The 21,020-nt window shown below is 42.6% G+C and overlaps 2 long non-coding RNA genes across 2 annotated transcripts; both read left to right on the forward strand.

Annotated features, from left to right (window-relative positions):
• The first annotated feature begins 11,271 nt into the window (after positions 1-11,271).
• Positions 11,272-12,012, forward strand: LOC306701903. The gene is made up of 3 exons (XR_013767249.1): positions 11,272-11,403; positions 11,729-11,773; positions 11,871-12,012. It is a non-coding gene; the product is annotated as an uncharacterized lncRNA (long non-coding RNA).
• A 2,279-nt stretch (positions 12,013-14,291) lies between these two features.
• On the forward strand, positions 14,292-15,032 carry LOC306701907. Its single transcript, XR_013767251.1, has 3 exons — positions 14,292-14,423; positions 14,749-14,793; positions 14,891-15,032. It is a non-coding gene; the product is annotated as an uncharacterized lncRNA (long non-coding RNA).
• The last annotated feature ends 5,988 nt before the right edge of the window (positions 15,033-21,020 follow it).

The following is a 21,020-nucleotide window of genomic DNA, read 5'->3' on the forward strand; positions in this document are numbered from 1 at the left end:
GTTGATTTCATTCATCTTTCCATTCTATGTGTAAAAAACAAGGATTCCAATTGGGCAGATGGGAGCATAGGAAAGACACTGGACAAAGAACCAGCACTAACGTCAAATCTTTTTTGCTGGCAAACCCTTGCATCACAGTGTAAAGGAATCCTGTAGAACACTTACATGTATGGTAACCACAGTAAAACCCAGCTGACTCCTATAGAACACTTACATGTATGGTAACCACAGTAAAGCCCAGCTGACTACTATAGAACACTTACATGTATGGTAACCACAGTAATACCCAGCTGCATTGGCCGGGAATCGGACCCCGATCTCCCGCATGGCAGGCGAGAATTCTGCCATTGAACCACCAATGCTGATGTAACACCAACCCCAGAAGGCAAAATCGGAATGGCTGCATGTGGTCCGTGTGATGTTGATTTCATTCATCTTTCCATGTGTAAAAAACAAGGATTCCAATCGGGCAGATGGGAGCATAGGAAAGACACTGGACAAAGAAACAGCACTAACCTCAAATCTTTTTTGCTGGCACACCCTTGCATCACAGTGTAAAGGAATCCTGTAGAACACTTTATATGTATGGTAACCACAGTAAAACCTAGCTGCATTGGCCGGGAATCGGACCCGGATCTCCCGCGTGGCAGGCGAGAATTCTGCCATTGAACCACCAATGCTGATGTAACACCAACCCCAGAAGGCAAAATCGGAATGGCTGCATGTGGTCCGTGTGATGTTGATTTCATTCATCTTTCCATGTGTAAAAAACAAGGATTCCAATCGGGCAGATGGGAGCATAGGAAAGACACTGGACAAAGAAACAGCACTAACCTCAAATCTTTTTTGCTGGCACACCCTTGCATCACAGTGTAAAGGAATCCTGTAGAACACTTTATATGTATGGTAACCACAGTAAAACCTAGCTGCATTGGCCGGGAATCGGACCCGGATCTCCCGCGTGGCAGGCGAGTATTCTGCCATTGAACCACCAATGCTGATGTAACACCAACCCCAGAAGGCAAAATCGGAACGGCTGCATGTGGTCCGTGTGATGTTGATTTCATTCATCTTTCCATGTGTAAAAAACAAGGATTCCAATCGGGCAGATGGGAGCATAGGAAAGACACTGGACAAAGAAACAGCACTAACCTCAAATCTTTAGCTTTTTTGCTGGCACACCCTTGCATCCCAGTGTAAAGGAATCCTGTAGAACACTTACATGTATGGTAACCACAGTAAAACCCAATGCTGATGTAACACCAACTCCAGAAGGCAAAATCGGCATGGGTGCATGTGGTCCGTGTGAAGTTGATTTCATTCATCTTTCCATTCTATGTGTAAAAAACAAGGATTCCAATTGGGCAGATGGGAGCATAGGAAAGACACTGGACAAAGAACCAGCACTAACGTCAAATCTTTTTTGCTGGCAAACCCTTGCATCACAGTGTAAAGGAATCCTGTAGAACACTTACATGTATGGTAACCACAGTAAAACCCAGCTGACTCCTATAGAACACTTACATGTATGGTAACCACAGTAAAGCCCTGCTGCATTGGCCGGGAATCGGACCCGGATCTCCCGCATGGCAGGCGAGAATTCTGCCATTGAACCACCAATGCTGATGTAACACCAACCCCAGAAGGCAAAATCGGAATGGCTGCATGTGGTCCGTGTGATGTTGATTTCATTCATCTTTCCATGTGTAAAAAACAAGGATTCCAATCGGGCAAATGGGAGCATAGGAAAGACACTGGACAAAGAAACAGCACTAACCTCAAATCTTTAGCTTTTTTGCTGGCACACCCTTGCATCCCAGTGTAAAGGAATCCTGTAGAACACTTACATGTATGGTAACCACAGTAAAACCCAATGCTGATGTAACACCAACTCCAGAAGGCAAAATCGGCATGGGTGCATGTGGTCCGTGTGAAGTTGATTTCATTCATCTTTCCATTCCATGTGTAAAAAACAAGGATTCCAATCAGGCAGATGGGAGCATAGGAAAGACACTGGACAAAGAAACAGCACTAGCCTCAAATCTTTTTTGCTGGCAAACCCTTGCATCACTAGAATTCTGCCATTGAACCACCAATGCTGATGTAACACCAAGCCCAGAAGGCAAAATCGGCATGGGTGCATGTGGTCCGTGTGAAGTTGATTTCATTCATCTTTCCATTCTATGTGTAAAAAACAAGGATTCCAATTGGGCAGATGGGAGCATAGGAAAGACACTGGACAAAGAACCAGCACTAACGTCAAATCTTTTTTGCTGGCAAACCCTTGCATCACAGTGTAAAGGAATCCTGTAGAACACTTACATGTATGGTAACCGCAGTAAAACCCAGCTGACTCCTATAGAACACTTACATGTATAGTAACCACAGTAAAACCCAGCTGACTACTTTAGAACACTTACATGTATGGTAACCACAGTAATACACAGCTGCATTGGCCGGGAATCGGACCCGGATCTCCGGCGTGGCAGGCGAGAATTCTGCCATTGAACCACCAATGCTGATGTAACACCAACCCTAGAAGGTAAAATCGGAATGGCTGCATGTGGTCCGTGTGACGTTGATTTCATTCATCTTTCCATGTGTAAAAAACAAGGATTCCAATCTGGCAAATGGGAGCATAGGAAAGACACTGGACAAAGAAACAGCACTAACCTCAAATCTTTTTTGCTGGCACACCCTTGCATCACAGAGTAAAGGAATCCTGTAGAACACTTTATATGTATGGTAACCACAGTAAAACCTAGCTGCATTGGCCGGGAATCGGACCCGGATCTCCCGCGTGGCAGGCGAGAATTCTGCCATTGAACCACCAATGCTGATGTAACACCAACCCCAGAAGGCAAAATCGGAATGGCTGCATGTGGTCCGTGTGATGTTGATTTCATTCATCTTTCCATGTGTAAAAAACAAGGATTCCAATCGGGCAAATGGGAGCATAGGAAAGACACTGGACAAAGAAACAGCACTAACCTCAAATCTTTAGCTTTTTTGCTGGCACACCCTTGCATCCCAGTGTAAAGGAATCCTGTAGAACACTTACATGTATGGTAACCACAGTAAAACCCAATGCTGATGTAACACCAACTCCAGAAGGCAAAATCGGCATGGGTGCATGTGGTCCGTGTGAAGTTGATTTCATTCATCTTTCCATGTGTAAAAAACAAGGATTCCAATCGGGCAGATGGGAGCATAGGAAAGACACTGGACAAAGAAACAGCACTAACCTCAAATCTTTTTTGCTGGCACACCCTTGCATCACAGTGTAAAGGAATCCTGTAGAACACTTTATATGTATGGTAACCACAGTAAAACCTAGCTGCATTGGCCGGGAATCGGACCCGGATCTCCCGCGTGGCAGGCGAGAATTCTGCCATTGAACCACCAATGCTGATGTAACACCAACCCCAGAAGGCAAAATCGGAATGGCTGCATGTGGTCCGTGTGATGTTGATTTCATTCATCTTTCCATGTGTAAAAAACAAGGATTCCAATCGGGCAGATGGGAGCATAGGAAAGACACTGGACAAAGAAACAGCACTAACCTCAAATCTTTAGCTTTTTTGCTGGCACACCCTTGCATCCCAGTGTAAAGGAATCCTCTAGAACACTTACATGTATGGTAACCACAGTAAAACCCAATGCTGATGTAACACCAACTCCAGAAGGCAAAATCGGCATGGGTGCATGTGGTCCGTGTGAAGTTGATTTCATTCATCTTTCCATTCTATGTGTAAAAAACAAGGATTCCAATTGGGCAGATGGGAGCATAGGAAAGACACTGGACAAAGAACCAGCACGAACGTCAAATCTTTTTTGCTGGCAAACCCTTGCATCACAGTGTAAAGGAATCCTGTAGAACACTTACATGTATGGTAACCACAGTAAAACCCAGCTGACTCCTATAGAACACTTACATGTATGGTAACCACAGTAAAGCCCAGCTGACTACTATAGAACACGTACATGTATGGTAACCACAGTAATACCCAGCTGCATTGGCCGGGAATCGGACCCGGATCTCCCGCATGGCAGGCGAGAATTCTGCCATTGAACCACCAATGCTGATGTAACACCAACCCCAGAAGGCAAAATCGGAATGGCTGCATGTGGTCCGTGTGATGTTGATTTCATTCATCTTTCCATGTGTAAAAAACAAGGATTCCAATCGGGCAGATGGGAGCATAGGAAAGACACTGGACAAAGAAACAGCACTAACCTCAAATCTTTTTTGCTGGCACACCCTTGCATCACAGAGTAAAGGAATCCTGTAGAACACTTTATATGTATGGTAACCACAGTAAAACCTAGCTGCATTGGCCGGGAATCGGACCCGGATCTCCCGCGTGGCAGGCGAGAATTCTGCCATTGAACCACCAATGCTGATGTAACACCAACCCCAGAAGGCAAAATCGGAATGGCTGCATGTGGTCCGTGTGATGTTGATTTCATTCATCTTTCCATGTGTAAAAAACAAGGATTCCAATCGGGCAAATGGGAGCATAGGAAAGACACTGGACAAAGAAACAGCACTAACCTCAAATCTTTAGCTTTTTTGCTGGCACACCCTTGCATCCCAGTGTAAAGGAATCCTGTAGAACACTTACATGTATGGTAACCACAGTAAAACCCAATGCTGATGTAACACCAACTCCAGAAGGCAAAATCGGCATGGGTGCATGTGGTCCGTGTGAAGTTGATTTCATTCATCTTTCCATGTGTAAAAAACAAGGATTCCAATCGGGCAGATGGGAGCATAGGAAAGACACTGGACAAAGAAACAGCACTAACCTCAAATCTTTTTTGCTGGCACACCCTTGCATCACAGTGTAAAGGAATCCTGTAGAACACTTTATATGTATGGTAACCACAGTAAAACCTAGCTGCATTGGCCGGGAATCGGACCCGGATCTCCCGCGTGGCAGGCGAGAATTCTGCCATTGAACCACCAATGCTGATGTAACACCAACCCCAGAAGGCAAAATCGGAATGGGTGCATGTGGTCCGTGTGATGTTGATTTCATTCATCTTTCCATGTGTAAAAAACAAGGATTCCAATCGGGCAGATGGGAGCATAGGAAAGACACTGGACAAAGAAACAGCACTAACCTCAAATCTTTAGCTTTTTTGCTGGCACACCCTTGCATCCCAGTGTAAAGGAATCCTGTAGAACACTTACATGTATGGTAACCACAGTAAAACCCAATGCTGATGTAACACCAACTCCAGAAGGCAAAATCGGCATGGGTGCATGTGGTCCGTGTGAAGTTGATTTCATTCATCTTTCCATTCTATGTGTAAAAAACAAGGATTCCAATTGGGCAGATGGGAGCATAGGAAAGACACTGGACAAAGAACCAGCACTAACGTCAAATCTTTTTTGCTGGCAAACCCTTGCATCACAGTGTAAAGGAATCCTGTAGAACACTTACATGTATGGTAACCACAGTAAAACCCAGCTGACTCCTATAGAACACTTACATGTATGGTAACCACAGTAAAGCCCAGCTGACTACTATAGAACACTTACATGTATGGTAACCACAGTAATACCCAGCTGCATTGGCCGGGAATCGGACCCGGATCTCCCGCATGGCAGGCGAGAATTCTGCCATTGAACCACCAATGCTGATGTAACACCAACCCCAGAAGGCAAAATCGGAATGGCTGCATGTGGTCCGTGTGATGTTGATTTCATTCATCTTTCCATGTGTAAAAAACAAGGATTCCAATCGGGCAGATGGGAGCATAGGAAAGACACTGGACAAAGAACCAGCACTAACGTCAAATCTTTTTTGCTGGCAAACCCTTGCATCACAGTGTAAAGGAATCCTGTAGAACACTTACATGTATGGTAACCACAGTAAAACCCAGCTGACTCCTATAGAACACTTACATGTATGGTAACCACAGTAAAGCCCAGCTGACTACTATAGAACACTTACATGTATGGTAACCACAGTAATACCCAGCTGCATTGGCCTGGAATCAGACCCGGATCTCCCGCATGGCAGGCGAGAATTCTGCCATTGAACCACCAATGCTGATGTAACACCAACCCCAGAAGGCAAAATCAGAATGGCTGCATGTGGTCCGTGTGATGTTGATTTCATTCATCTTTCCATGTGTAAAAAACAAGGATTCCAATCGGGCAGATGGGAGCATAGGAAAGACACTGGACAAAGAAAAAGCACTAACCTCAAATCTTTTTTGCTGGCACACACTTGCATCACAGTGTAAAGAAATCCTGTAGAACACTTACATGTATGGTAACCACAGTAAAACCCAATGCTGATGTAACACCAACTCCAGAAGGCAAAATCGGCATGGCTGCATGTGGTCCGTGTGAAGTTGATTTCATTCATCTTTCCATTCTATGTGTAAAAAACAAGGATTCCAATCGGGCAGATGGGAGCATAGGAAAGACACTGGACAAAGAAACAGCACTAACCTCAAATCTTTAGCTTTTTTGCTGGCACACCCTTGCATCACAGTGTAAAGGAATCCTGTAGAACACTTACATGTATGGTAACCACAGTAAAACCCAATGCTGATGTAACACCAACTCCAGAAGGCAAAATCGAAATGGCTGCATGTGGTCCGTGTGATGTTGATTTCATTCATCTTTCCATGTGTAAAAAACAAGGATTCCAATCGGGCAGATGGGAGCATAGGAAAGACACTGGACAAAGAAACAGCACTAACCTCAAATCTTTTTTGCTGGCACACCCTTGCATCACAGTGTAAAGGAATCCTGTAGAACACTTTATATGTATGGTAACCACAGTAAAACCTAGCTGCATTGGCCGGGAATCGGACCCGGATCTCCCGCGTGGCAGGCGAGAATTCTGCCATTGAACCACCAATGCTGATGTAACACCAACCCCAGAAGGCAAAATCGGAACGGCTGCATGTGGTCCGTGTGATGTTGATTTCATTCATCTTTCCATGTGTAAAAAACAAGGATTCCAATCGGGCAGATGGGAGCATAGGAAAGACACTGGACAAAGAAACAGCACTAACCTCAAATCTTTAGCTTTTTTGCTGGCACACCCTTGCATCCCAGTGTAAAGGAATCCTGTAGAACACTTACATGTATGGTAACCACAGTAAAACCCAATGCTGATGTAACACCAACTCCAGAAGGCAAAATCGGCATGGGTGCATGTGGTCCGTGTGAAGTTGATTTCATTCATCTTTCCATTCTATGTGTAAAAAACAAGGATTCCAATCGGGCAGATGGGAGCATAGGAAAGACACTGGACAAAGAACCAGCACTAACGTCAAATCTTTTTTGCTGGCAAACCCTTGCATCACAGTGTAAAGGAATCCTGTAGAACACTTACATGTATGGTAACCACAGTAAAACCCAGCTGACTCCTATAGAACACTTACATGTATGGTAACCACAGTAAAGCCCAGCTGACAACTATAGAACACTTACATGTATGGTAACCACAGTAATACCCAGCTGCATTGGCCGGGAATCGGACCCGGATCTCCCGCATGGCAGGCGAGAATTCTGCCATTGAACCACCAATGCTGATGTAACACCAACCCCAGAAGGCAAAATCGGAATGGCTGCATGTGGTCCGTGTGATGTTGATTTCATTCATCTTTCCATGTGTAAAAAACAAGGATTCCAATCGGGCAGATGGGAGCATAGGAAAGACACTGGACAAAGAAACAGCACTAACCTCAAATCTTTTTTGCTGGCACACCCTTGCATCACAGTGTAAAGGAATCCTGTAGAACACTTTATATGTATGGTAACCACAGTAAAACCTAGCTGCATTGGCCGGGAATCGGACCCGGATCTCCCGCGTGGCAGGCGAGAATTCTGCCATTGAACCACCAATGCTGATGTAACACCAACCCCAGAAGGCAAAATCGGAATGGCTGCATGTGGTCCGTGTGATGTTGATTTCATTCATCTTTCCATGTGTAAAAAACAAGGATTCCAATCGGGCAGATGGGAGCATAGGAAAGACACTGGACAAAGAAACAGCACTAACCTCAAATCTTTAGCTTTTTTGCTGGCACACCCTTGCATCCCAGTGTAAAGGAATCCTGTAGAACACTTACATGTATGGTAACCACAGTAAAACCCAATGCTGATGTAACACCAACTCTAGAAGGCAAAATCGGCATGGGTGCATGTGGTCCGTGTGAAGTTGATTTCATTCATCTTTCCATTCTATGTGTAAAAAACAAGGATTCCAATTGGGCAGATGGGAGCATAGGAAAGACACTGGACAAAGAACCAGCACTAACGTCAAATCTTTTTTGCTGGCAAACCCTTGCATCACAGTGTAAAGGAATCCTGTAGAACACTTACATGTATGGTAACCACAGTAAAACCCAGCTGACTCCTATAGAACACTTACATGTATGGTAACCACAGTAAAGCCCAGCTGACTACTATAGAACACTTACATGTATGGTAACCACAGTAATACCCAGCTGCATTGGCCGGGAATCGGACCCGGATCTCCCGCATGGCAGGCGAGAATTCTGCCATTGAACCACCAATGCTGATGTAACACCAACCCCAGAAGGCAAAATCGGAATGGCTGGACAAAGAAACAGCACTAACCTCAAATCTTTAGCTTTTTTGCTGGCACACCCTTGCATCCCAGTGTAAAGGAATCCTGTAGAACACTTACATGTATGGTAACCACAGTAAAACCCAATGCTGATGTAACACCAACTCCAGAAGGCAAAATCGGCATGGGTGCATGTGGTCCGTGTGAAGTTGATTTCATTCATCTTTCCATTCTATGTGTAAAAAACAAGGATTCCAATTGGGCAGATGGGAGCATAGGAAAGACACTGGACAAAGAACCCGCACTAACGTCAACTCTTTTTTGCTGGCAAACCCTTGCATCACAGTGTAAAGGAATCCTGTAGAACACTTACATGTATGGTAACCACAGTAAAACCCAGCTGACTCCTATAGAACACTTACATGTATGGTAACCACAGTAAAGCCCAGCTGACTACTATAGAACACTTACATGTATGGTAACCACAGTAATACCCAGCTGCATTGGCCTGGACCATCTTTCCATGTGTAAACAACAAGGATTCCAATCGGGCAGATGGGAGCATAGGAAAGACACTGGACAAAGAAAAAGCACTAACCTCAAATCTTTTTTGCTGGCACACACTTGCATCACAGTGTAAAGAAATCCTGTAGAACACTTACATGTATGGTAACCACAGTAAAACCCAATGCTGATGTAACACCAACTCCAGAAGGCAAAATCGGCATGGCTGCATGTGGTCCGTGTGAAGTTGATTTCATTCATCTTTCCATTCTATGTGTAAAAAACAAGGATTCCAATCGGGCAGATGGGAGCATAGGAAAGACACTGGACAAAGAAACAGCACTAGCCTCAAATCTTTTTTGCTGGCAAACCCTTGCATCACTAGAATTCTGCCATTGAACCACCAATGCTGATGTAACACCAAGCCCAGAAGGCAAAATCGGCATGGGTGCATGTGGTCCGTGTGAAGTTGATTTCATTCATCTTTCCATTCTATGTGTAAAAAACAAGGATTCCAATTGGGCAGATGGGAGCATAGGAAAGACACTGGACAAAGAACCAGCACTAACGTCAAATCTTTTTTGCTGGCAAACCCTTGCATCACAGTGTAAAGGAATCCTGTAGAACACTTACATGTATGGTAACCGCAGTAAAACCCAGCTGACTCCTATAGAACACTTACATGTATAGTAACCACAGTAAAACCCAGCTGACTACTTTAGAACACTTACATGTATGGTAACCACAGTAATACCCAGCTGCATTGGCCGGGAATCGGACCCGGATCTCCGGCGCGGCACCCGGGGATTCTTTAGCTAAAAATCCCTAAACCGTTTCCCATTCATTTTCAATGGTAGCACTAAACTGCTACGGAAGTAATATATTTTTGGCCACCAGCAGCGCTGTGGTGCCGTTTTGAGAGTGACAGACTTTCTCCGGTGTTTGTCAGTCAGTCGCAGCCTGGAAAAAGCATCGACAGCCCGCATTTTCTGGAGCTCTTCGCTGTGACTACGTTAAACGGTAAGTCATTAAAATGAATAACAATGAATTAAAATGTCATGATAATTAGTCTGGGCTGTCTGATATTCACTTGAAAGCTATAAAGATAAAGTACATTTTGTGTTATTGTGTCGAAGTCGGACTTCTGTATGAGTTCCTTAATTTACACGCTAACGTAACGTAATCTGGAGCCGTTAACGTCCAACTTTGATGCGTTTTTGTGACCAAAAGTATCACGTTAACACGAACGTGCATTCAAATGAAGTAAGTTAGCGTTTACTACTGTACGTCAGTGAATATCGAGGCGGACTTGCGGCCGGTTAACGTCAGATATACTCTGGACGTTACTTTACGGACACGTAACGAAAGAACAACAAGCTATGACCGGACCCGGTGCTTCATGTGAATCACGTTAACGTTAAATAAACACGCACGTCTCCGTTGTATCACGTCACGTATCGTTATTAATTCATGTAGTTCATAGTTATGTACTTTAAATGCTCCGTGTGTTTGACAGCATTAGTTACTAGTTACTTAGCAGATTAAAGATATACTCAACTAATAAATTATGTGTTATTACAGATTAAACTACCAGCAGTATATACAGTCTTTAAAGTGATGAACACATTAATACCTCAATAATTATAATAATATCATTTATAATATTCTGCATCATGAGTACTTTTTATTTTTGCTCCTTAAAGTTTATTTTTTGTACTTTTACTTCAGTCAGACATTGAGTTAGTAAGATTTGAATGCAGGACTTTTACTTCGAATATTTACACCATGTGGTGGTATTCATACATATTTATTTCGTGAAGTACAAGATGTGTAGACTTTCTCCATCACTGTTAAAATAATGTTGTTCATTACATTATACAAGAAGATATTCATCTAATGATATTCTGATTCTTGTCTGTTTGCATCTCAGTGATGGATGGAGATGAAGATGAAGAGAAGGATGCTGAGGATCTCTCCTTCAAAGCAACATGTGCAGATCTGTGAGGAAACGTTTGCTGTCTTTTATTTCCTTGTTTCTACCACCTGAAGATTTAAAGACCGTTACAGTTCAGCCAGTTTGCTATTAACCGTGTATTCTATTCAGTATATATGATGTGTTTTTTGTTTGTGATTAACAGCTGTTTCTGCATCATCATCATCATCAACAGCCAGACAACAGCAGGCTTCAGGAACAAAAAGAGGTTTTTAACCAAAAACATTCTGCCGTGGGACCATGACTTCTTCTCCCACATGAAGACTTGAAGCGTTCTGTCTCATGTTTTGGTGTTCTGCTTGTTGTCCTAGTGACTATGAACTGATACCAGTCATGATGAGGGTACGTATCACTCTTAGTTTTCTTATATGGATAAAAAGAAACAACATGTATGTATGAGGCTGCTGTGTTACTAACTACTGAATGCATGTGTATGAAGTGTGCCATGTTGCTTCACCTGCCTACTAGGTTACATCACAATGACTGGCGACTGAATATTAACCATTGAAACACAAACACATGTATGAATGAAGTATAATCTTTATATATTAATGTGAGAAACAGTCTGTTTCATTGGATAAGGCTGAGAAAGGTGAAGTAACAATACTAACATAGTGTTTCTATATTGTCAACATATAAATGACTTACAAGGTTTTTTCCGTTGTAGAACCATCTGCTGCACCAACTCATCTGAAGGGTTCACAAGTAGATGGTAAATGCATCCAACATTTAAACATATCTGTCATATTCACTGTGCTCATAACATTATAAACCATTGATTGTGTTTTGTGATCCTTCTCTCCTTGCAGCCGCTGCTCTGTAGAGAGACCTGAGCCTGTTCCCCAGGAGCTCATGTGTCTGCTGCCAGAAGGAGCGGCTCGTCCATCAACAGAGGCGACTGTCGCAGTTCCTGGTGTGTATTATTTGCATCTTAAAATATCCTAAATGTAGTGTCCCATAAAAACTGTTGTTAATTCTTTAAAGTTACTGCTGCACTGTATTCAGACAAAAAGTAGGCGGCACTCCAGTGTCCAGCTTGCTGAGTTTCACGGACTACAGTGTAGATGTCATGTTACATTCTTGCTTCATGTTACTGTCAATAATAATAACAACATGTTTAATATTCTCTGTGGTGTCAGAGGACCCCTGATTTCTCCTGAGACGTCTGCAGAGCCCGGTCAACTGTCACCTGCACAGAGAGATCAATGTTAGTATTAATCAGGACGCACCCAAAATCGTACTGATTTGCTCTGTTTATTCTTGTCTGACTAGGTGAGAGGTGGATTCATTTTTGTATTTGTTCTACACATTTGTGTTGTGTATTTGCACTATGGGCTCTGTGTTCAACATTTACTGTCCCTGTTGTGTTTAATAAATTATTTTTTGTTCACTAATGTCTACATGTCTCATTAATAAGTGAATCAGCGAACAGCAAATACATATTTAATTGAAGTAATTAAGTTATTGCAATTTAAATGTTCATAATTAGGAAAACTGCAATATAATGGGTTAATAGACATAAATAAGTCAAGTACTTGATAATCTATCTGCCAATACAATCTAGTGATAATCAGTAAACAGCAAAGTTAAAAATAAATAGCTCTTTATCATTGATGTGTGGCTTAGACCCAACTGAGACTCGAGCCTGCGTCCAGGAGCTGAAACCAGCGCTGTGAAAATGGATTTTGGACTTTGAACATGCTGCAATTTCATTGGCTGTCAGCGAATGCCAACTATATGGCTTGCCCTGGACGGCATTTGAACATGCTGCAATTTCATTGGCTGTCAGCGTATGCCAACTATACACGGCTTCCCCCGGCGCGGCACCCGGGGATTCTTTAGCTAAAAATCCCTAAACCGTTTCCCATTCATTTTCAATGGTAGCACTAAACTGCTACGGAAGTAATATATTTTTGGCCACCAGCAGCGCTGTGGTGCCGTTTTGAGAGTGACAGACTTTCTCCGGTGTTTGTCAGTCAGTCGCAGCCTGGAAAAAGCATCGACAGCCCGCATTTTCTGGAGCTCTTCGCTGTGACTACGTTAAACGGTAAGTCATTAAAATGAATAACAATGAATTAAAATGTCATGATAATTAGTCTGGGCTGTCTGATATTCACTTGAAAGCTATAAAGATAAAGTACATTTTGTGTTATTGTGTCGAAGTCGGACTTCTGTATGAGTTCCTTAATTTACACGCTAACGTAACGTAATCTGGAGCCGTTAACGTCCAACTTTGATGCGTTTTTGTGACCAAAAGTATCACGTTAACACGAACGTGCATTCAAATGAAGTAAGTTAGCGTTTACTACTGTACGTCAGTGAATATCGAGGCGGACTTGCGGCCGGTTAACGTCAGATATACTCTGGACGTTACTTTACGGACACGTAACGAAAGAACAACAAGCTATGACCGGACCCGGTGCTTCATGTGAATCACGTTAACGTTAAATAAACACGCACGTCTCCGTTGTATCACGTCACGTATCGTTATTAATTCATGTAGTTCATAGTTATGTACTTTAAATGCTCCGTGTGTTTGACAGCATTAGTTACTAGTTACTTAGCAGATTAAAGATATACTCAACTAATAAATTATGTGTTATTACAGATTAAACTACCAGCAGTATATACAGTCTTTAAAGTGATGAACACATTAATACCTCAATAATTATAATAATATCATTTATAATATTCTGCATCATGAGTACTTTTTATTTTTGCTCCTTAAAGTTTATTTTTTGTACTTTTACTTCAGTCAGACATTGAGTTAGTAAGATTTGAATGCAGGACTTTTACTTCGAATATTTACACCATGTGGTGGTATTCATACATATTTATTTCGTGAAGTACAAGATGTGTAGACTTTCTCCATCACTGTTAAAATAATGTTGTTCATTACATTATACAAGAAGATATTCATCTAATGATATTCTGATTCTTGTCTGTTTGCATCTCAGTGATGGATGGAGATGAAGATGAAGAGAAGGATGCTGAGGATCTCTCCTTCAAAGCAACATGTGCAGATCTGTGAGGAAACGTTTGCTGTCTTTTATTTCCTTGTTTCTACCACCTGAAGATTTAAAGACCGTTACAGTTCAGCCAGTTTGCTATTAACCGTGTATTCTATTCAGTATATATGATGTGTTTTTTGTTTGTGATTAACAGCTGTTTCTGCATCATCATCATCATCAACAGCCAGACAACAGCAGGCTTCAGGAACAAAAAGAGGTTTTTAACCAAAAACATTCTGCCGTGGGACCATGACTTCTTCTCCCACATGAAGACTTGAAGCGTTCTGTCTCATGTTTTGGTGTTCTGCTTGTTGTCCTAGTGACTATGAACTGATACCAGTCATGATGAGGGTACGTATCACTCTTAGTTTTCTTATATGGATAAAAAGAAACAACATGTATGTATGAGGCTGCTGTGTTACTAACTACTGAATGCATGTGTATGAAGTGTGCCATGTTGCTTCACCTGCCTACTAGGTTACATCACAATGACTGGCGACTGAATATTAACCATTGAAACACAAACACATGTATGAATGAAGTATAATCTTTATATATTAATGTGAGAAACAGTCTGTTTCATTGGATAAGGCTGAGAAAGGTGAAGTAACAATACTAACATAGTGTTTCTATATTGTCAACATATAAATGACTTACAAGGTTTTTTCCGTTGTAGAACCATCTGCTGCACCAACTCATCTGAAGGGTTCACAAGTAGATGGTAAATGCATCCAACATTTAAACATATCTGTCATATTCACTGTGCTCATAACATTATAAACCATTGATTGTGTTTTGTGATCCTTCTCTCCTTGCAGCCGCTGCTCTGTAGAGAGACCTGAGCCTGTTCCCCAGGAGCTCATGTGTCTGCTGCCAGAAGGAGCGGCTCGTCCATCAACAGAGGCGACTGTCGCAGTTCCTGGTGTGTATTATTTGCATCTTAAAATATCCTAAATGTAGTGTCCCATAAAAACTGTTGTTAATTCTTTAAAGTTACTGCTGCACTGTATTCAGACAAAAAGTAGGCGGCACTCCAGTGTCCAGCTTGCTGAGTTTCACGGACTACAGTGTAGATGTCATGTTACATTCTTGCTTCATGTTACTGTCAATAATAATAACAACATGTTTAATATTCTCTGTGGTGTCAGAGGACCCCTGATTTCTCCTGAGACGTCTGCAGAGCCCGGTCAACTGTCACCTGCACAGAGAGATCAATGTTAGTATTAATCAGGACGCACCCAAAATCGTACTGATTTGCTCTGTTTATTCTTGTCTGACTAGGTGAGAGGTGGATTCATTTTTGTATTTGTTCTACACATTTGTGTTGTGTATTTGCACTATGGGCTCTGTGTTCAACATTTACTGTCCCTGTTGTGTTTAATAAATTATTTTTTGTTCACTAATGTCTACATGTCTCATTAATAAGTGAATCAGCGAACAGCAAATACATATTTAATTGAAGTAATTAAGTTATTGCAATTTAAATGTTCATAATTAGGAAAACTGCAATATAATGGGTTAATAGACATAAATAAGTCAAGTACTTGATAATCTATCTGCCAATACAATCTAGTGATAATCAGTAAACAGCAAAGTTAAAAATAAATAGCTCTTTATCATTGATGTGTGGCTTAGACCCAACTGAGACTCGAGCCTGCGTCCAGGAGCTGAAACCAGCGCTGTGAAAATGGATTTTGGACTTTGAACATGCTGCAATTTCATTGGCTGTCAGCGAATGCCAACTATATGGCTTGCCCTGGACGGCATTTGAACATGCTGCAATTTCATTGGCTGTCAGCGTATGCCAACTATACACGGCTTCCCTCCGCGTGGCAGGCGAGAATTCTGCCATTGAACCACCAATGCTGATGTAACACCAACCCTAGAAGGTAAAATCGGAATGGCTGCATGTGGTCCGTGTGACGTTGATTTCATTCATCTTTCCATGTGTAAAAAACAAGGATTCCAATCTGGCAAATGGGAGCATAGGAAAGACACTGGACAAAGAAACAGCACTAACCTCAAATCTTTAGCTTTTTTGCTGGCACACCCTTGCATCCCAGTGTAAAGGAATCCTGTAGAACACTTACATGTATGGTAACCACAGTAAAACCCAATGCTGATGTAACACCAACTCCAGAAGGCAAAATCGGCATGGGTGCATGTGGAATTGATTTCATTCATCTTTCCATTCTATGTGTAAAAAACAAGGATTCCAATTGGGCAGATGGGAGCATAGGAAAGACACTGGACAAAGAACCAGCACTAACGTCAAATCTTTTTTGCTGGCAAACCCTTGCATCACAGTGTAAAGGAATCCTGTAGAACACTTACATGTATGGTAACCACAGTAAAACCCAGCTGACTCCTATAGAACACTTACATGTATGGTAACCACAGTAAAGCCCAGCTGACTACTATAGAACACTTACATGTATGGTAACCACAGTAATACCCAGCTGCATTGGCCGGGAATCGGACCCGGATCTCCCGCATGGCAGGCGAGAATTCTGCCATTGAACCACCAATGCTGATGTAACACCAACCCTAGAAGGTAAAATCGGAATGGCTGCATGTGGTCCGTGTGACGTTGATTTCATTCATCTTTCCATGTGTAAAAAACAAGGATTCCAATCTGGCAAATGGGAGCATAGGAAAGACACTGGACAAAGAAACAGCACTAACCTCAAATCTTTAGCTTTTTTGCTGGCACACCCTTGCATCCCAGTGTAAAGGAATCCTGTAGAACACTTACATGTATGGTAACCACAGTAAAACCCAATGCTGATGTAACACCAACTCCAGAAGGCAAAATCGGCATGGGTGCATGTGGAATTGATTTCATTCATCTTTCCATTCTATGTGTAAAAAACAAGGATTCCAATTGGGCAGATGGGAGCATAGGAAAGACACTGGACAAAGAACCAGCACTAACGTCAAATCTTTTTTGCTGGCAAACCCTTGCATCACAGTGTAAAGGAATCCTGTAGAACACTTACATGTATGGTAACCACAGTAAAACCCAGCTGACTCCTATAGAACACTTACATGTATGGTAACCACAGTAAAGCCCAGCTGACTACTATAGAACACTTACATGTATGGTAACCACAGTAATACCCAGCTGCATTGGCCGGGAATCGGACCCGGATCTCCGGCGTGGCAGGCGAGAATTCTGCCATTGAACCACCAATGCTGATGTAACACCAACCCTAGAAGGTAAAATCGGAATGGCTGCATGTGGTCCGTGTGACGTTGATTTCATTCATCTTTCCATGTGTAAAAAACAAGGATTCCAATCTGGCAAATGGGGGCATAGGAAAGACACTGGACAAAGAAACAGCACTAACCTCAAATCTTTAGCTTTTTTGCTGGCACACCCTTGCATCCCAGTGTAAAGGAATCCTGTAGAACACTTACATGTATGGTAACCACAGTAAAACCCAATGCTGATGTAACACCAACTCCAGAAGGCAAAATCGGCATGGGTGCATGTGGTCCGTGTGAAGTTGATTTCATTCATCTTTCCATTCTATGTGTAAAAAACAAGGATTCCAATTGGGCAGATGGGAGCATAGGAAAGACACTGGACAAAGAACCAGCACTAACGTCAAATCTTTTTTGCTGGCAAACCCTTGCATCACAGTGTAAAGGAATCCTGTAGAAGACTTACATGTATGGTAACCACAGTAAAACCCAGGTGACTCCTATAGAACACTTACATGTATGGTAACCACAGTAAAGCCCAGCTGACTACTATAGAACACTTACATGTATGGTAACCACAGTAATACCCAGCTGCATTGGCCGGGAATCGGACCCGGATCTCCCGCATGGCAGGCGAGAATTCTGCCATTGAACCACCAATGCTGATGTAACACCAACCCCAGAAGTCAAAATCGGAATGGCTGCATGTGGTCCGTGTGATGTTGCTTTCATTCATCTTTCCATGTGTAAAAAACAAGGATTCCAATCGGGCAGATGGGAGCATAGGAAAGACACTGGACAAAGAAACAGCACTAACCTCAAATCTTTTTTGCTGGCACACCCTTGCATCCCAGTGTAAAGGAATCCTGTAGAACACTTACATGTATGGTAACCACAGTAAAACCCAATGCTGATGTAACACCAACTCCAGAAGGCAAAATCGGAATGGATGCATGTGGTCCGTGTGACGTTGATTTCATTCATCTTTCCATGTGTAAAAAACAAGGATTCCAATCTGGCAAATGGGAGCATAGGAAAGACACTGGACAAAGAAACAGCACTAACCTCAAATGTTTAGCTTTTTTGCTGGCACACCCTTGCATCCCAGTGTAAAGGAATCCTGTAGAACACTTACATGTATGGTAACCACAGTAAAACCCAATGCTGATGTAACACCAACTCCAGAAGGCAAAATCGGCATGGGTGCATGTGGAATTGATTTCATTCATCTTTCCATTCTATGTGTAAAAAACAAGGATTCCAATTGGGCAGATGGGAGCATAGGAAAGACACTGGACAAAGAACCAGCACTAACGTCAAATCTTTTTTGCTGGCAAACCCTTGCATCACAGTGTAAAGGAATCCTGTAGAACACTTACATGTATGGTAACCACAGTAAAACCCAGCTGACTCCTATAGAACACTTACATGTATGGTAACCACAGTAAAGCCCAGCTGACTACTATAGAACACGTACATGTATGGTAACCACAGTAATACCCAGCTGCATTGGCCGGGAATCGGACCCGGATCTCCCGCATGGCAGGCGAGAATTCTGCCATTGAACCACCAATGCTGATGTAACACCAACCCCAGAAGGCAAAATCGGAATGGCTGCATGTGGTCCGTGTGATGTTGATTTCATTCATCTTTCCATGTGTAAAAAACAAGGATTCCAATCGGGCAAATGGGAGCATAGGAAAGACACTGGACAAAGAAACAGCACTAACCTCAAATCTTTAGCTTTTTTGCTGGCACACCCTTGCATCCCAGTGTAAAGGAATCCTGTAGAACACTTACATGTATGGTAACCACAGTAAAACCCAATACTGATGTAACACCAACTCCAGAAGGCAAAATCGGCATGGGTGCATGTGGTCCGTGTGAAGTTGATTTCATTCATCTTTCCATTCTATGTGTAAAAAACAAGGATTCCAATTGGGCAGATGGGAGCATAGGAAAGACACTGGACAAAGAACCAGCACTAACGTCAAATCTTTTTTGCTGGCAAACCCTTGCATCACAGTGTAAAGGAATCCTGTAGAACACTTACATGTATGGTAACCACAGTAAAACCCAGCTGACTCCTATAGAACACTTACATGTATGGTAACCACAGTAATACCCAGCTGACTACTTTAGAACACTTACATGTATGGTAACCACAGTAATACCCAGCTGCATTGGCCGGGAATCGGACCCGGATCTCCGGCGTGGCAGGCGAGAATTCTGCCATTGAACCACCAATGCTGATGTAACACCAACCCTAGAAGGTAAAATCGGAATGGCTGCATGTGGTCCGTGTGACGTTGATTTCATTCATCTTTCCATGTGTAAAAAACAAGGATTCCAATCTGGCAAATGGGGGCATAGGAAAGACACTGGACAAAGAAACAGCACTAACCTCAAATCTTTAGCTTTTTTGCTGGCACACCCTTGCATCCCAGTGTAAAGGAATCCTGTAGAACACTTACATGTATGGTATCCACAGTAAAACCCAATGCTGATGTAACACCAACTCCAGAAGGCAAAATCGGCATGGGTGCATGTGGTCCGTGTGAAGTTGATTTCATTCATCTTTCCATTCTATGTGTAAAAAACAAGGATTCCAATTGGGCAGATGGGAGCATAGGAAAGACACTGGACAAAGAACCAGCACTAACGTCAAATCTTTTTTGCTGGCAAACCCTTGCATCACAGTGTAAAGGAATCCTGTAGAAGACTTACATGTATGGTAACCACAGTAAAACCCAGGTGACTCCTATAGAACACTTACATGTATGGTAACCACAGTAAAGCCCAGCTGACTACTATAGAACACTTACATGTATGGTAACCACAGTAATACCCAGCTGCATTGGCCGGGAATCGGACCCGGATCTCCCGCATGGCAGGCGAGAATTCTGCCATTGAACCACCAATGCTGATGTAACACCAACCCCAGAAGTCAAAATCGGAATGGCTGCATGTGGTCCGTGTGATGTTGCTTTCATTCATCTTTCCATGTGTAAAAAACAAGGATTCCAATCGGGCAGATGGGAGCATAGGAAAGACACTGGACAAAGAAACAGCACGAACCTCAAATCTTTTTTGCTGGCACACCCTTGCATCCCAGTGTAAAGGAATCCTGTAGAACACTTACATGTATGGTAACCACAGTAAAACCCAATGCTGATGTAACACCAACTCCAGAAGGCAAAATCGGAATGGATGCATGTGGTCCGTGTGACGTTGATTTCATTCATCTTTCCATGTGTAAAAAACAAGGATTCCAATCGGGCAAATGGGAGCATAGGAAAGACACTGGACAAAGAAACAGGACTAACATCAAATCTTTTTTGCTGGCACACCCTTGCATCACAGTGTAAAGGAATCCTGTAGAACACTTACATGTATGGTAACCACAGTAAAGCCCAGCTGACTACTATCGAACACTTACATGTATGGTAACCACAGTAAAACCCAGCTGCATTGGCCGGGAATCGGACCCTGATCTCCCGCGTGGCAGGCGAGAATTCTGCCATTGAACCACCAATGCTGATGTAACACCAAACCCAGAAGGCAAAATCGGCATGGGTGCATGTGGTCCGTGTGAAGTTGATTTCATAAATCTTTCCATTCTATGTGTAAAAAACAAGGATTCCAATTGGGCAGATGGGAGCATAGGAAAGACACTGGACAAAGAACCAGCACTAACGTCAAATCTTTTTTGCTGGCAAACCCTTGCATCACAGTGTAAAG

This window comes from Pholis gunnellus, assembly GCF_910591455.1.
Source record: "Pholis gunnellus genome assembly, chromosome: 10".
NCBI classification, from domain to species: domain Eukaryota; kingdom Metazoa; phylum Chordata; class Actinopteri; order Perciformes; family Pholidae; genus Pholis; species Pholis gunnellus.